Raw genomic sequence first — 16,129 nt, 5'->3', positions numbered from 1 at the left:
ACCTTATATTAGACAAAGGTGCCAAAAACATGCACTGGAGAAAGGATAGTATCTTCAAAAAATAGTGCTGGGGAAACTGGAAATCCATATGCAACAAAATGAAATTGAACCCCTATCTCTCACCATGAACAAAAGTTAACTCAAAATGGATCAAGAACCTATGATTTAAACCAGAGACACTGCACCTAACAGAAACAAAAGTAGGCCCTAAACTTCATCATGTGGGATTAGGCCACAACTTTTTTAATAAGACTCCTATAGCACAAGAATTAAAACCAAGAATCAGCAAATGGGATGGATTCAAACTAAAAAGTTTTTTATCAAAAAAAAAAAAGAAAAAGAATAGAGAGTCTACTTCCTGGGAGCAAACTTTTACCCCTCATACATCAGATAGAGCACTAATCTCTAGGGTATATAAAGAACTCAAAAAATCTTAACACTAAAAAAATAATAATCCAATGAATAAATAGGCCAAGGACCTGAACAGACACTTCTCAGAAGAGGATATATAATCACTCAACAAATATATAAAAAAATGGTCATCATCTCTAGCAATCAGAGAAATGCAAATCAGAACCACTCTAAGATACCATCTCACTCCAGTCAGAATGGCAGCTATTATAAAGACAAACAACAATAAGCATTGGCCAGGATGTGGGGGAAAGATACACTCATACATTGCTGGTGGAACTGCAATTTGGTGCAACCAATACAGAAAGAAGTATGGAGACTCCTTGGAAATCTATAAATGGAACCACCATTTGACCAAGCTATTCCTCTTCTAGACTATACCCAAAAACTTAAAAACAGCATACTACAGGGACACAGCCACAGTAATGTTTATAGCAGCATAATTCACAATAGCTAAACTGTGGAGCCAACCTGTTTGCCCTTCAGTTGATGAATGCATGAAGAAATGTGGCATATATACACAATGGAATATTATTCAGCACTAAAAGAGAATAAAATCATGGCATTTGCCGGTAAATGGATGGAGTTGGAGAATATTAGGTTAAGTGACATTAGCCAATCCCCAAAAAACAAATGCCAAATATTTCCTCTGATATATGGGGGCTGACTCACAGTAGGGTAGGGAGGGAGAGCATGGGAGGATTAGATTAATTCTAGATAGGGAAGAGGAGTGGGAGGGAATTGGAGGGGGAAGGTTATTAGCAAGGATGATGGAATGTGATGGTTATCATTATACAATGATACGATCAACATCATTATTCAAAATACATGTATGAAGACTTGATTTGGGTGTCAACATATCTTATATACAAAGATATGAAAATTGTGATATATTTGCATATTAAGAATTGTAATGCAGAAAGAAATGAGTTCATATATACTGGTACAATTTGATGTGAACATACTTTATATACAGATATATGAAAAATTGTGCTCTATATGTGTAATAACGATTATAATGCATTCCACTGTTATCGATTATCTTTAAAAATAATAAAAAATATTAAAAAACATAAAAAATAAAAAAAAGAATCATGACTTTTAAAAAATCTAAAAAAAGAGAAAGAAATTGTGAGATGGGATGCATGTGGTGCTACACACCTGATATATCCAGTCTTCTGGAGGCTTAGGCAGGCAAAATCACAATTGTGAAGCTGACCCCAGCAACTGAGTGAAACCCTGCCTAAATTTTTAAAAAAAGTAATAGTAATTTTTAAAAATTAAATTCAAAAAATATTTAAAAATTAATTTTTAAAACATAAAAATTTAAAAAGGGCTGAGGATATAGTTCAGTAATAGGATACCCTGGAAATTCCATCCAGAAATAACCATTTCTGGCAATCAGCCACATTTTGTTTGCCATATTACATACAGTTGGACAAATACTATGAAACACTGTTTCAGTTTTATATTGGTGTCACATAAATATCACATTTCACACATAAGCATATTTTAAAAGGACAACTGCAGAATTTGAAGAAATACAAATACAGATCACCACAAAACAGACTGAATTACACACCCTGGGAATAGATAATAGGACTCCTCATTAGAAAGAGGACAGCTTCCCTCAGGTTCATCTATAACACCCCATCAAAGTTTCACCATGATTTCCTTTTCATTGAAGAAGGGAACAAACCAAAAAGCTTGAAAATTCTCCTGGAAGGCTAAATTGATATGAAATTAGACAAGAATTCTGAACTCTAAGAGCAAAAGCAGGAGCTATCATTACCAGGCACTAATGCATATTATAAAATTATCATAATACACTGATTTGAGGACCAAGAAAATCACAATGCAGAAATTTCATGGATGACTCCAAATGTATGTAAATTTCATTTTTATTGTTAAGTGCAATAAAAAGGCCTAGATAAGTGCAACCATCTCCAGCAGAGGATTTTATGTGAATGAACAAGACAATCCATCATGAAGGGAGGTGTGGAAACTGGAGGCGCAGAGCACTGGTAGGGCTTGGGTGTAGGACGTGCGTGGTACTGGATTATACTCCAGCACCCCAAAGAAGCACATGTTGAGCAGGATTATGTTTCAAAATTATAGCAGAATAGGAGGCTCCTGGTATAATTTGGTATAGCTGTTACTATTATCATCAAGGAATCATGACATCAACAAAGTCCACCCACGAACCCACGTGGATGTAAAAATCATACACTTAATTGCAATGGAAAAGTCATTATCAATCAAACCCTAACCAGGCCACCCTCAGCAATGTAGCTAGACCCGCGGTCAGAATAAAAACTAAAAACTTCTGGGGTCAGAGATGAGTGGTAAAGCACCCTTCTGTTAATTACCAAAACACAAAACAAATAAACTCCACAAAACTAGCTCAGGAATAAGCAGGGTCCCTGTACACTGCAGCTCCCCTCCTACAGGAAAAAAGCGTTTGAAGGATTTTGCATTTTATTTAGAGGCAGGGTCTCATCTAGCTGGTCTCTAAGTGCCTCGCCAAGTTGCCAAGGCTGGCCTTGATCTCGCAATCTTCCTGCATCAGCCTCTCCCCCGCTCCCCAGCCTCTGGGATGACAGGTGTGTGCCATCGCTGGGCTAGGAGATTTGGATTCTTCTAGTGGTCCCACCTGTCAATCACCACAGCCCAGGAAGACTCCAGGCAACCTCGCTCACCTGCCACTTAGGACTTGAGCAGGGGCTGAGGCTGCCCTGGGGGATGGGGAGGCTGCAAGGGGTTTCCGCCACTGTCACGCTTTCCACCCAGCTGGCCATGGGGACTGAGGGTGCTGTCCCCACTGGGCTCAGTCCTTTGGACTCAGAGAGCACCCAGGGTCAAGGTTGGCCAACTCGGGTTCCTGCCACAGCAGGACCCGCAGGACCACCTCCCTGCCCCATCTCCCTCCGGAGCCTCCCTGTCCAGGCACCAGGTGCCACTGCACACTCACCATTTCCTGGTGCCCATCAGCCAAGCCTGCCCTGGAAAGCTTCAGCTGCTGCGTGGCAGGCCCACGCGGGATCCCAGACACGGAGGGAAGCCTGAAGTCCAACTGCAGGAATCCTAAAAGTGCAGACCACGGAGAAATAAATCCCATCCTGAGTGCGGAGGCCCGCCCCCTGCTTACTGGCTGCGTTCAGGATTGGACAGCGCTCAGCACGGGGGCTTCTGATTGGATTGGGAGTCAGTCAGTCTCTGCTCCCTCCTCCCCAGCCCGAACCCAGGGAGCCTTCTTTTTGAGTGACAGCGGGTGATATCCGCTCCAGGCAAGAAGGAGGCCAGAATGGCAGAGTTTGGGTTTAGCTTTTTTCTTTTTTCCTTTCCTTTTGGTGTCTGGGCATTGGGTTAGGGTCAAGGTGACCAGAATTCTAAGTTCTTTTGGGTTTTGATGTTAGGAAATTGAAGTCATTTCTTAAAAGTTTCATCACCTGGGCCTCCACCTATAATAAGATGTGCCAGAGCATCTCTGGGGTGCTGATTTATCCTCGGTTCATCTGTGCAAAAATCTACAAGCAGAAGTCCCCTTTTGCCCCTTGGGAACTGCTGGTAGAGGCTCACATGGGGCCTGGAAGGTGCCTTAAAGGAGGCTCCCAACCGGTTGGCAGCATGAGAGTTGATGTTCCTCCAGCTGAGTAGAATCTGTATCTTGAGCCCCCATTGAGCTGGAGGCAGAAAAAGAAGATCAGCACAGAAGAGACACAGGAGAGCACAGAGCTGGGTAAACACCAGCTGCACCCAGGCTCCCTCTCTCTCTGGCCACTGGGGGTTGAATTCAGAAGACTGGACCTCTGAGCGCCTTCCCCAGCCCTATTTTGAATTTCATTTAGAGACAGGGTCTCACTGAGTTGCTTAGCACCATGCTTTAGCTGAGGCTGCCTTTGAATTCGCCATCCTCCTGCCTCAGCCTCCCCAGCCGCTGCAATGACAGGCGTGTGCCACTTTTATTTAGATTTCTTTCTTTTTTGGGAGAAATACCTGTGGTGGCCACAGGATAACAGCCTTGCACAGATCAAGGCCACCCTGGGTGCTCTCCCTGGTTTCCACCAGTCCCCTGGATCCCAGGCAATGGGATGCTGCCTCCTCCAAAACCAGAGACACCCTGCCCAGGTGCGCATCCTTAGTATGAGCAGAATACTCTGCACTTAACAAGAAAAAAGAAAAAGACAGACCCCACCTGCTTGTCTTGATGCAAACAAAGCCAATGTGTTTCCAAAGAGAGCTCCACGTCTTGTCCCCCCAATTCAGTGGTGCAAAAAGTCACATAATACAGAGAAGACTTCTCGTTAAGAGGGGCTCAAGGGTCTCTCTCTTTAAGGAAAAACAATTTGCGTTTGATTGAAATTCCAAGAAAGCCAATTCCAGGTTTTCCTAATTTGGTAAATAACTCCATAGACCCGAATGCACCCTGCTCTTCTCTGCCTTAATTAACCTTGGAGGCCTCCAGATTACCTGCCCCCTGGGACCTCTGCACCTGTAGATGAATGGGGGGGGAGTCCTTTCTACTCATGCATCGCCCTGTACCTCCACGTTCCCACAGGCTCCAACACCTTTGGCAGCATCCAATGGGGGAGCCGTTTAGAAAATTCTGGAATGTACCTAAAGACATTTCCTCATCCGGCTATGATGCTATCAATTTGGTCCCGTGGTCCTTTTCAGTACTTTCTATTTTTTTTTTCTATTTTATTGGTTCTCCTTAGTTATACATAGCCATAGAATCCATTGTGGTAAACTTATCCAAACATAAAATGTACCTTATTCTCCTTAGGACCCCATTCTTGTGAGTGGGCATGATGGGTAGATTAATTTAGGTATTTCCATATAATTAAATAGAAACATTATGATCACTTCATGTTACTGTCTTTTCTGTTCTTATCTCCCCTCCCTTCCTGTTGTTCCCCTTTTTCTCATCTATAGAAATTCTCTTCCTGCCCCCAACCTTCCTTGTGATATAGATAATGCATGTAATAAAAAACATGTGACATTTGGTTTGGGAGGATTGACTTATTTTACTTTAGCATGATAATCTCCAGATCCATTCACTTACTGGCCAATGTTATGAAGTCATCCTTTTTTAAAGATAAGTAATATTCCACCGTGTATACACACCACAATTTATGTATCTATTCATCTGTTGATGGGCATTTAGGCTGGATCCATAGCTTAGCTATTGTGAATTGTTCTCTCATAAATATTGATGTGGCTGTGTCCTTGTAGTATGCTTATTTTATCCTCTTTATGCTGAAGAGTGGGATAACTGAGTCATAAGGTGGTTCCAGTCCTAGTTTTTTGAGGAATCTCCATCCTGCTTTCCAGAAGGGTTGCACCAATGTTCAGTTTCTCCAACAAGGTGTGAGCATTCCCTGTCCCCCACATCCTCACCAATTTATTGTTAATGTATTCTTGATAATTGCCATTCTGACTGGAGTGAAAGAGTATCTCAGTGCAGTTTTAATTTGCATTTCTCTAAGTGCTAGAATACATTGCCTTTTCAGTATTTTTTTAAATATTTTTTTCTAGTTGGTGTCAGACCCAATACCTTTATTCTATCTATTTATTTTTCCGTGATGCTGAGAATGGAACCCAGTGCCTTGCACATGCTAGGCAAGTGCTCTATGGCTGAGCCCCAGACTCAACCCCCATTTTCAGTATTTTTTACTTTTGCTTCTCAGTAACAGCAGTCCAGGTATTTGGGGAACCAGTTTTGCTACATTTGTGAAATGGGAACATTTCTCTTGAAAGAATACTGAGAAGGTCAAGGCACATCCCCAAGATTCCAGGGATAAGGAGTACACGGTTGTCTTGCACATGATGAGAAGAAAATGTATGTGGCTGAGAAGACAGAAAGAGCAGGGGACACCCTGGGGCTAGAACCCCACCTACCCCATGAGGGATATTATTAATTATTTTTGTTGTTAGTTTTCTTAACCAAAATGAGAAATTTTCCTAATCTACCAGTGCCACTAGATATAGGTCCCTGAATGGAACTCAGATTTGTCATTAGAGGCAAGAAAAAGTGAATAACCAACCCAGTGGTTCCAATAACCAACAAGCTAGACGTTGGGCTCCTTGAGAACAAAACACTGGGTTTTACCCAATAATTAATAATCCAACAGCACCTATAATTCAACACCAATGAGATAAGCAGAGTGGCGAGAAAACTGGCAAAACCCTCTGCAGTATTCTAGCCAGGAAAATTCATAAGCACTTTAAAAGCATCTTAATGTTTACCCTGAGTCGAATGTGCCTCAATCAGAATGCAACCATTTGAAAAGAGCTGTCAACTTGAAAAGTTTCTGAAATTTGCTTGTTTGTGGACCACATTTGAGGATAACTACAAAAACCATATGAGTCCATGGCTAAATGCATAAGTAAAAATAGAAATCAAATAACGAGCATTCTCCTAAGACTTCCTTCCTGAAAACACTGCCCTATTTGCTTTTAATAATTCCTCTAGCAACAATTGAGGTTCACAAAGAACCAAGGAACATGTCTTGTTGGGGCAGAAATGCTGGGATACCAAGAAGAAAGTTTAACTGAACTTCAAAGGAGAAGGTTAATAAATCACCAGAATGCAGGAATGCCCACAAATTTTGAAATTAAAAACGAGGGACTGGGGTTCTGGCTCAGTGACAGAGCACCTGCCTAGCACCTGTGAGGCACTGGATTCAATCCTCAGCACCACATTAAAAATAAATATATAAAATAAAGGTACCCTGTCCAACTAAAATCTATTTTTAAAAATAATGGTCAGATTTAAAAACAAAAATTTAAAAAAAAGCCAGAGATGATTTTAGATAATACATAAAATATAATCAAAGTAGAGCAAAGTTTATTGGCCCAGAAATCACTAGCAGGAGGGAGGGAGGAAACAGTGAGGCTTCTCTGACATCTCTAGGCCTCACATCCGATTTGCTCCTCAAGTTTATGGGAGATGCTGTGGGTGATTCCAATTCCTACTTCTTAACTGGCAGTCGGATTGCATCATATTTGTAGGTTCCTACTCCACATTGTCTTGTCTAGAGACACCAAAGGAAACACTGTGTGTGTGTGCGTGTGTGTGTGTGTGTGTGTGTGAATTTACTGTAATAAAACTTTATTATTGCAGCCATTATGTAGACAAACACAATAAGTGTAGGCGAGGATGTGGAGAAAAAGTACACTCATACATTTCTGGTGGGACTGCAAATTGGTGCAGCCAATATGGAAAGCAGTATAAAGATTCCTTGAAAATCTGAGAATGGAACCACCATTTGACCCCAAAGCACTTAAAATCAGCACACTACAGGGACACAGCCACATCGATGTTTATAGCAGCACAATTCATAATAGCAAAAGTGTAGAGCCAACCTAGATGCCTTTTAGTGGATGCATGGATAAAAATATGCATTATATATACACAATGGAATTTTACTCAACAACAAAAGAGAATAAAATCATGGCATTTGCAGGTAAATGGATGGCATTGGAGAAGATAATGCTAAGTGAAGTTAGCCAATCCCAAAACAACAAATTCCAAATGCTTTCTCTGATATAAGGAGGCTGACTATAGTGAGGTATGGAGGGGAACCATGGGAGGAATAGATGAATTCTAGATAGAGCAGAGGGGTTGGAGGGAAAGGGAGGGGGCAGGGGATTATCAAGGATGGTGGAATTTGATGGACATCATTATCCAAAGTACATGTATGAAGACACGAATTGGTGTCAACAAACTTTATATACAAACAGAAGTATGAATAATTGTGCTGTATATGTGTAATAAAAATTGTAATGCATGCTGCTGTCATTTAGTTTTTAAAAATCAATAGAAAAACTTATTATGAAAAGTTTAAGATGATATTCTAAATATATAAATGCAACTCTCAAGTCACCTTGTTCTGCACTGACCAGTTCTCATTGGAACTTTTCTGGGACCAGTAGGAGAATAGGGGCACAAAATACTATCAGAGAGGATACTCCAGCTTGAGAGTGTGCCTATTTTCCTTCCCTATGTATTTAAATAAACTAATACCAGATAGATTGAAGGATATGTCTGAAATAGTAGTTAGCAGGTGCACAGTAGTGACAGGAACAGGAAGTTGACATGCCAAAGATCCAGGACAACTCTAGGTCACTTGGCCTATGCAGGTATGGAATGGTTCTTACATATTTGATGGTTAGGTGCAATCATCCTATCTTCTTGAGTTCTGGAATCTAGTCTGTGAAAGTGTCCCAGAACTTGTCCCCACCAGGGTAATTTGTGTTCTCACTGGTAGAGAGACCTGTATTGCTCACATAAATCACAGGTTGTTGGCTGAGGAATGGAATCTAGCACATGAACGTGACCCAGGCAGGGCTCTAGGTAAATTACGTTTCTAAAAGAAAAGTGGGGGGCTGCATAGAGGGCAGGTTTATAAAATGACTCACTGATCTGCATGATCCCATCAATCACATCTGCATGCTACCTGTCTCTATCAGTATGTAGCTGAGTGGTAGAGCTACCACCAGCACAGAAGATAGATAGATAGATAGATAGATAGATAGATAGATAGATAGATAGATCAATCAAGGCAGGCATGAGGTGCATCTTTGAGAACCAATAATGTATCATTCCATAGAGTTCCCTAATAATTTTGCATTTTAAAAATACAATCATTGGCTTATAAAGTGTAGTATCCACTGGTAGACCAGGTGTTCGATATTTATTGAAAATGGAAAAGAGTAGAGACCAATACTATGTGACCAGAAACTCAAGAAAACATTATTCATGGGCCATAAATCATCTTTCAAAACTAGCGAACACTTTTACCAGTTTTCTAAAACAAAAACAAAACATAAAACCCCACTGTGCATTCTGCTCTGAAAGGGAAATGCAATCTTCTGGAATTGAGGAGGAGTTTGAGGTCAAGACTTCTAGAGCTTCTAAATCTATTCTGTTCCCATTTTTTATTTTATTAACGGTGACGTCTTTTTTCTCTGTCTGCTTCCCCAAGCATTAAGTGTTTCCCCGTCTCAACATCTGCCCACCACCCCTGTGTCCTCAGAGGTTCTGCCTGTCCTCTTTTACACCCCAACACTCATGGCTCTGCCTGTCACCTGCTGCTTTCCCAGGTGTCATCTCTGACACTCCACTTGCTTCTGTCTCTGGTCCACATGTTATTGGAATTCCTACAACAAATTTCTAAGCCTTTTATAGACAATTTGCCCTGTATGTTCTCCAGGGATTGGAAATACCTGTGGCCATATGCATGGATTCTGCACCCAAGGTCTCAAACACTGGTGGATGGGAAGGATTTGAAAACGATTTGCTCATGTACCAAATAAATGTACAGACTTTCTCCCAAGTAATGAAATGGTATAACGACTTCTTACATAGCAGTTACTTTGTACCAGTTTTAAATATATATATATTTTTTAGTTGTAGATTGACACAATAACTTTTTTTATTTATTTATTTTCATGAGGATCAAACCCAGTACCTCACAAGGGTAGTTGAGCACTCTGTCACTGATTTCCAGCCCCAGCCCTGTATCAAATTGTATTAGTAACCAGAGATTATTTAAATTACAGGAGGACGTGAGCAGACTGTCTACAAACTTTATACATAAAGTGATGAATTGTGCTATCCTTTGGGGATTGCTGCCTGGAACCAGTCATCCACCTATGCTGAATAAAAACTGCAAGACATCTCCAGTGCTGGAATCAGTCTTCATTTCTCTCCTCCCACAAACTTGTTTTTTATCTGGATTCTCACATTTTGTCACCAAGAACTTTTAAGTGGCCTTTGACTCCTTGTCCTTGGCCAGCTATCCATTCTATTACTTGCAATCAACTTCACCTGGAAGTTTTTCTGTAACTCTCTTCTCATCCATCACTGGTACGGACCCTTACTGGCTCTTGCTTAAACTGGTGGTTGGACGAGGAACAAAAACAAAACAAAAACAACTCATCTCTGACTTCTTGACTTCAACCCTTATCATTGAAAAGAATCATTGTTTTCATCATTAAGGAAAATTAACTGAGCCAGGCAGAGTGGTGCCTGCCCATGATGCCAGCAACTTGGGAGGCTGAGGCAGAGGATCATGAGTTCAAAGTCAGCCTCAGAAATTTAGGAGTAAGCAACCCTGTGAGACCCTGTCTCTAAATAAAGTATATATTAAAAAGGGGGGAGGCTGTGGGTGTGATTCAGTGGTTAAGTAGCTCTGGGTTCAATCCCTGGTGTCAAAAATAAATAAAAAATGAGCAGATTTGACCACTGAAATTCCTTCTAAGAAGCTTTCAAACTCTCATAGCCTAGTATTTTTAGAGGTTGAGAAATGTTATCCCAGGATTACGAGAAATATGTGCTTCTGCATGCATTACATGGTATGAGAATGAGGCTTAAATTCTCCCATGGATGATGACTAGCATTTTCCTTTTGGAGAGAATAAGGACCTTCACTGGCTCCCAGGGACTGATACCTCATACCTCAGATCATGGTGGCATTGTGGCGCGGGTGGGGGGTTACCTTGCATTGTCAGATGAAATCAGGTTCAATTCTTGGAGTCAGGTATGCACCGGACTGCCTTGGTTACACATGAGCCATTCTTAAGGACACTTTGGCATACAATTATGTACTATAAAAATGAGGTTCAACTTTCTTCCTGGTGGATATTTTAGCATTATAATGAAGGAGAATTGACTTCCTAGTCACTGGTACTTTCTCTTGAGTTTATTTGTGAAAGAGGTTCCTCCTAAACTTATTAAACACATCTCAAATTCGTGGTTCATAATCTCATGGGAAATCATATCTTCCATTAGGAGAGGGTCAAGGTGTGTCTTCTAGTCTTAGGCTCCAAGGTGCTAACAATGCAACATGGGCACAAAGAGAATGTGGTGCATGAGTAATTGGAGAGATGTTCTCTTCTACACAAGTGGAGCACTATCACAACAGTCAGTCTCTCAACAAAGATGGTAACTAGCAACTAACAGGAAGGTATTCCAAAAACAGTGTATCAATTGGGAAACTGCTGGAGAAGGCAGAGGCTCATGCCCCTGGAGGGCTGGGGTGGGGGGAGATGAGATTGCATCATGCTACTCAGAACCCTTTGAAATTTAAAACACATGAGTTGCTCATTCTGGAATTTACTATAACTTACAGTAAGGGAAACCATGGTTTAGTGGATATATGATAGTTGAATTGCTGTAAAACAAATACCAAGAGGCAATCTCATGAATGGACAGAGAGAAGCAGTTGAGCAGGTAGAAGACAGCATTAGTGGGTTTCCCTAGAGAATCCAAGAAGCTGGAAGGCAGTGGGAGGACATGATGAAACTTGTTTTTTTAATAATCAATAATTTTATACCTTGCAAAACTGTGCTTCAAAGATAAGGGGAGATTTGTGCAAGGAAAAGTTTGTGGTGAGTAAAAAACTCTTCAAGAAATGCCAATAGATCCATCTAGGTTAAAGTAAATGATGAAAGACAGAATGTTGAGCCCACATAATATAATGAGAAATAATGGTAGATATAGTCAGTAGCTAAATATGGTAGCTAAATATATCCAGTACCATGGACTCTAGAGTTTCTAACTTTTTTCTATTTGTTCTAAAAACATAAGAGTAAAAATTATACTCTATATGTGTAATAAGAATTGCAAAGCATTCTGCTGTTGTGTATTTTAAAAAATAACATTAAAATAAATAAATATGAGTGCAAAACTAACACTTAAAACACAAAAATAACACTCAGAACCAAACACTGAAGCTTAATGACTGTAAGACTCCATTTTTCATTTCTGTCAGAAAATACCTAAGGCTGAGTAGTTTGTGATTAGAAAGTCATTTAGATCAGAATTTTTTGAGTCTGAGAGTCCAAGATAAAGGGATCCCATCCACTTGGCTTCTGGGGAGTATCAAATTTGCTCCATTCCAGCATGGTGGCTGTCATCAGAGTGGGGACATGTGGAAGAAGAAAAATCATATGGACCAATATGAGCCACAGAGCAGAGAGGGGCAGTCTCGGTTTTTCATAACAACTCATTTTCTCAAAAACTCATTCCAAGAGACTAAAGTCCATTCCTCCTGAGGGTGGTGTCCCCAATGACTGAATTAACGCCCAGTAGACAGCACATTCCAAAGGTTCACCTGCCTCACTGCTACCATAATGATGATCAAGTGTCCAAATCCTAAGCTTGTTTGGGGACAAATGATATCCAAGCCATAGAAGACACACAATGCATGAAGTTATAGTCTATGACAAAGGTAAAAACTAGGACAGAGGGACAAATCTCTAAGATTAGCAAAACTGTTCAATACTATTGAAACTAATTTGGCATGAATAAAAACTGATTGTCAATGAATGTAAGATGTTAGAGCTCCCCAAAAAATCACTAAGGAAAAACTAAAACATGTGCCAAAAGAAGAAAATAAAATGAAAATGGCACACAAGAAAAATGAATCATTAACAGGCAATAACGGGAAAATTGATGTTCCAAAAACATGTAGGTAGAAAACAAGTGGCAACATAGAAGAAGCATTTTGTTCATTACTATTACTTCTTTCTGCAAATAGATCCAATTTGTTCCAATTTTAGAAAGTATATTGATCTAGTTGGGCATGCAGCACACCTCCGTGACTCTAGAAACTCAGGAGGCTGAGGTAAGAGGACTGCAAGTTGGAGGTCAAACTCGGTGACTTATGGAGAGCCTGTCTAAGTTATCATCATCTGGGCACAGTAGCGCAATGCTATCAGTAAGCTACTTGTGAGACTGAGGCTTCGGTATCACAAGTTTGATGCTGGCATCAGCAATGTAGTGTAACACTGTCTGAAAATAAAATATAATTTTTTAAAAAGTGGCTGAGGATGTAGCCCAGTGTTACACCCTTGGGTATAAGACCTAGAAGCAAACAAAATTATTCTGCTGTCTATATCAGATTCACTTTAGATTCAAAAACAAAGATGGGATAAGAATAAAAAGTGCTATATAAAAATAGAAATCAAGAGCCCACCCCAGTGGTTCAGGTCTATAATCCCAGTGACTCGGGTGGCTGAGGCAAAAAAATCATGAATTCAAAACTGCAGGTGGTAAAAATAGAGTTCCTCTTGGTGGAATGTTCTGGCTGAAAAATAAAAGCTAACAATGGTAAAGCAGAAAAAAACAAAGCATGATTAAGGTTATTTTGTGGTGCCTTATCCCCCTCTTTGTTATAATTGTAGCTTAATAGATAAATGAGCTCATTCAACAATGGCAGGACCTTGAGGCTTCTATGAAATACCTGTTTTATGATCAATACAAAATTTATGGCAAAACTACTGAAAAGAAAAATTAGTATAAGCTGGAGTATTATCAATTTCAATCGGTAAAAGACATCCTAATGCAGCAAAAGTAGCTAGACAATGAGAAATAACATGCTGAATATTTTATTTTACACAGTCAGTGGCAAAAATAAATCTAGAGTAAGTATCAACAATAACATGAACTTAATTAAAACTGTTTGCCAAATTGAGGGATGTGAATTACATCCATTTGCCATAACTGATTTGGGCATAAACCATGGGATTAACCCCAGTTGGTGAATATAAAATATGTATAAAACATTGTGAGATTTGTTGAACAAATTGACAAGTTTTCCCCAGAAATATTATTTTTTTATATAAAGTAGAAGCATTCTGATGACGTAAAGAATGTGAGGCTTATTCACAATCATATAAAAATATTTATTCACAAACAGCAACAAGTTTATCAATCTTATCATTACCTGATGCTAAAGGACCTGAAGATTAGAATGTGCCCTTATATGGCTAATAAAATGTGGATGGTGACACATTTGAATTGTCTTTTGTAAGATCTGGAACAAATTAAATAACTCTTGCAATTGTGTGTTCCCAGTAGTTGATGTTTCAATATTTTTTGTAACTCTAACTGCAACATAAACTATCAGAATAAAATTTTATTGTCTCTTTTGCAAAATGAATTAAAACACAAATGAGAGCTTGAAGTTCTGCTCATTGTGTAGAAGTATATAATGTCTGTATTATCTCCATATAAGCATGGCTATAGAAACCTGCTTTTCCTGAAATCAATTCATCAGTAAATACTGTTAGTCCTCCAACTATTGGTTAAGCACATACAATTTTGGTAAAAATAAATATAGTCGCAAGAAGAAACTGAATAATTTTATTATGAAGGTAATGGCTTTCCATTTGACCAGGGAAATTAGCAAAAACTATCTGCCAAGTATTAGAAGATGTCAAAAGCCAATCATTCTCTTCAGTAGAAAAGGGGGTAGCAATAATATTAGGCTATGACCCAACTATCTGCAAAACTCATGTTCTTCCTTTAATAACTAACTAAGCAATAAAGTCATGGAATGGAGTCAATGAATTTTGAGGAGAATGAGGTAGGCAATGCCACTCAGTAATTCCCAATTATTGCCACATTGCTCCTGTAGGAGTATGAACATTGGAAAATGTTAATCAATATATAGGCTTTTGTGGATTAATTCTAGTAAGCTGTGCAGTCTTCATGGCAGATTCAACCTTTGTTATGGCAATCCTTTCTTCTACCAATAGTTGATGAGAAGGTAGAGACGTATCTCCCTGTACAATCTGAAACAAACGACACAAATCTGCAATGGCTAGTTTTAAACTTAATCACAGCCAATGAATATCACCTAGTAACTTTTAGAGATCATGTGCCTTGGGCAATTTAATGTGTTTGGGGGAGCTGCAATAGTTCCCAAAGTTAAACCTAAATCTCCACGACTCCATACTGAGAGAAGGCTCCCAAGTAATTCATGGGTGGCTCCTTGAAACTTAGTGAGGCCCTACCTCAAAATAAAACATAAAAGTGGCTGGAGATAGGTCTTAGTGGTAAAGTGCTCCTGGGTAAATCCCTCAGTACAAGACAAAGCAAATAAAAAAACAACAAATAAAACAGCTGGAGGGCTATGCACATGTCAGACAAAATCAGCTGTATCAGAAACTGTTATATAGAGGCAAGAACATTATTATATATATTTCTAATTACATATATTAAATTATATATGTAATGTAAATGCATATTTATGATAAAAATTAAAATACATAATACATATCAATAGAGTGGACATTCTCACAAGCTAAGTTATAAATATATACCTGTCAAAAAACAGTGTACCGAAATACATGAAGTGAAAACTATCAGGATTAAAGGAAGAAAAATTTCTCCAAAAAGGGGTGAATAATTTGTGATATCCCATTTTCAAGAATGAATGAAATGTCTAGCAAAATGTCCATGTAAAACAAAACGACTTGAACAATAATATAACTACACTAGGTCTAGACGACAATATAGAATATTCTGCTCCAAAGAGTAGAATACACATTTTACTCCAGTGTGTAGGAAACAGTGCAGAACCTGCAATTTCAAAGCCATAAAAATGTCAATAAATTTAAAAGCATTGAAATCAGGACAAGTATCTTTTGTAACTACAATGAAATTAAGTTAAATAAACAGAAAACTTAAATATTTGCAAACATGTAGCAATTAGACAGTGTACTCTTTAGGAAGAAGAAAAAGAAAAAATAGAAAAGAGTTTAGGTGCATAAAAATGAAAAGCCAACATAAAAATGAAAGCAAACATGCCAAAACTGATGAGATGCAGCTAAAGTAGCCCTCAGAAGAAAATTCATAACCACAAAGGCCTACATTATTAAAGAAAAACTGCCCAAACAAAAACCTAAATTTACACAGTAACTAG

This window comes from Spermophilus citellus, assembly GCF_964194105.1.
Source record: "Spermophilus citellus genome assembly, contig: SCAFFOLD_223, whole genome shotgun sequence".
Lineage (NCBI taxonomy): Eukaryota > Metazoa > Chordata > Mammalia > Rodentia > Sciuridae > Spermophilus > Spermophilus citellus.
The sequence above is the reverse complement of the archived record's forward strand: the minus strand, read 5'-3'. Positions refer to the sequence as shown.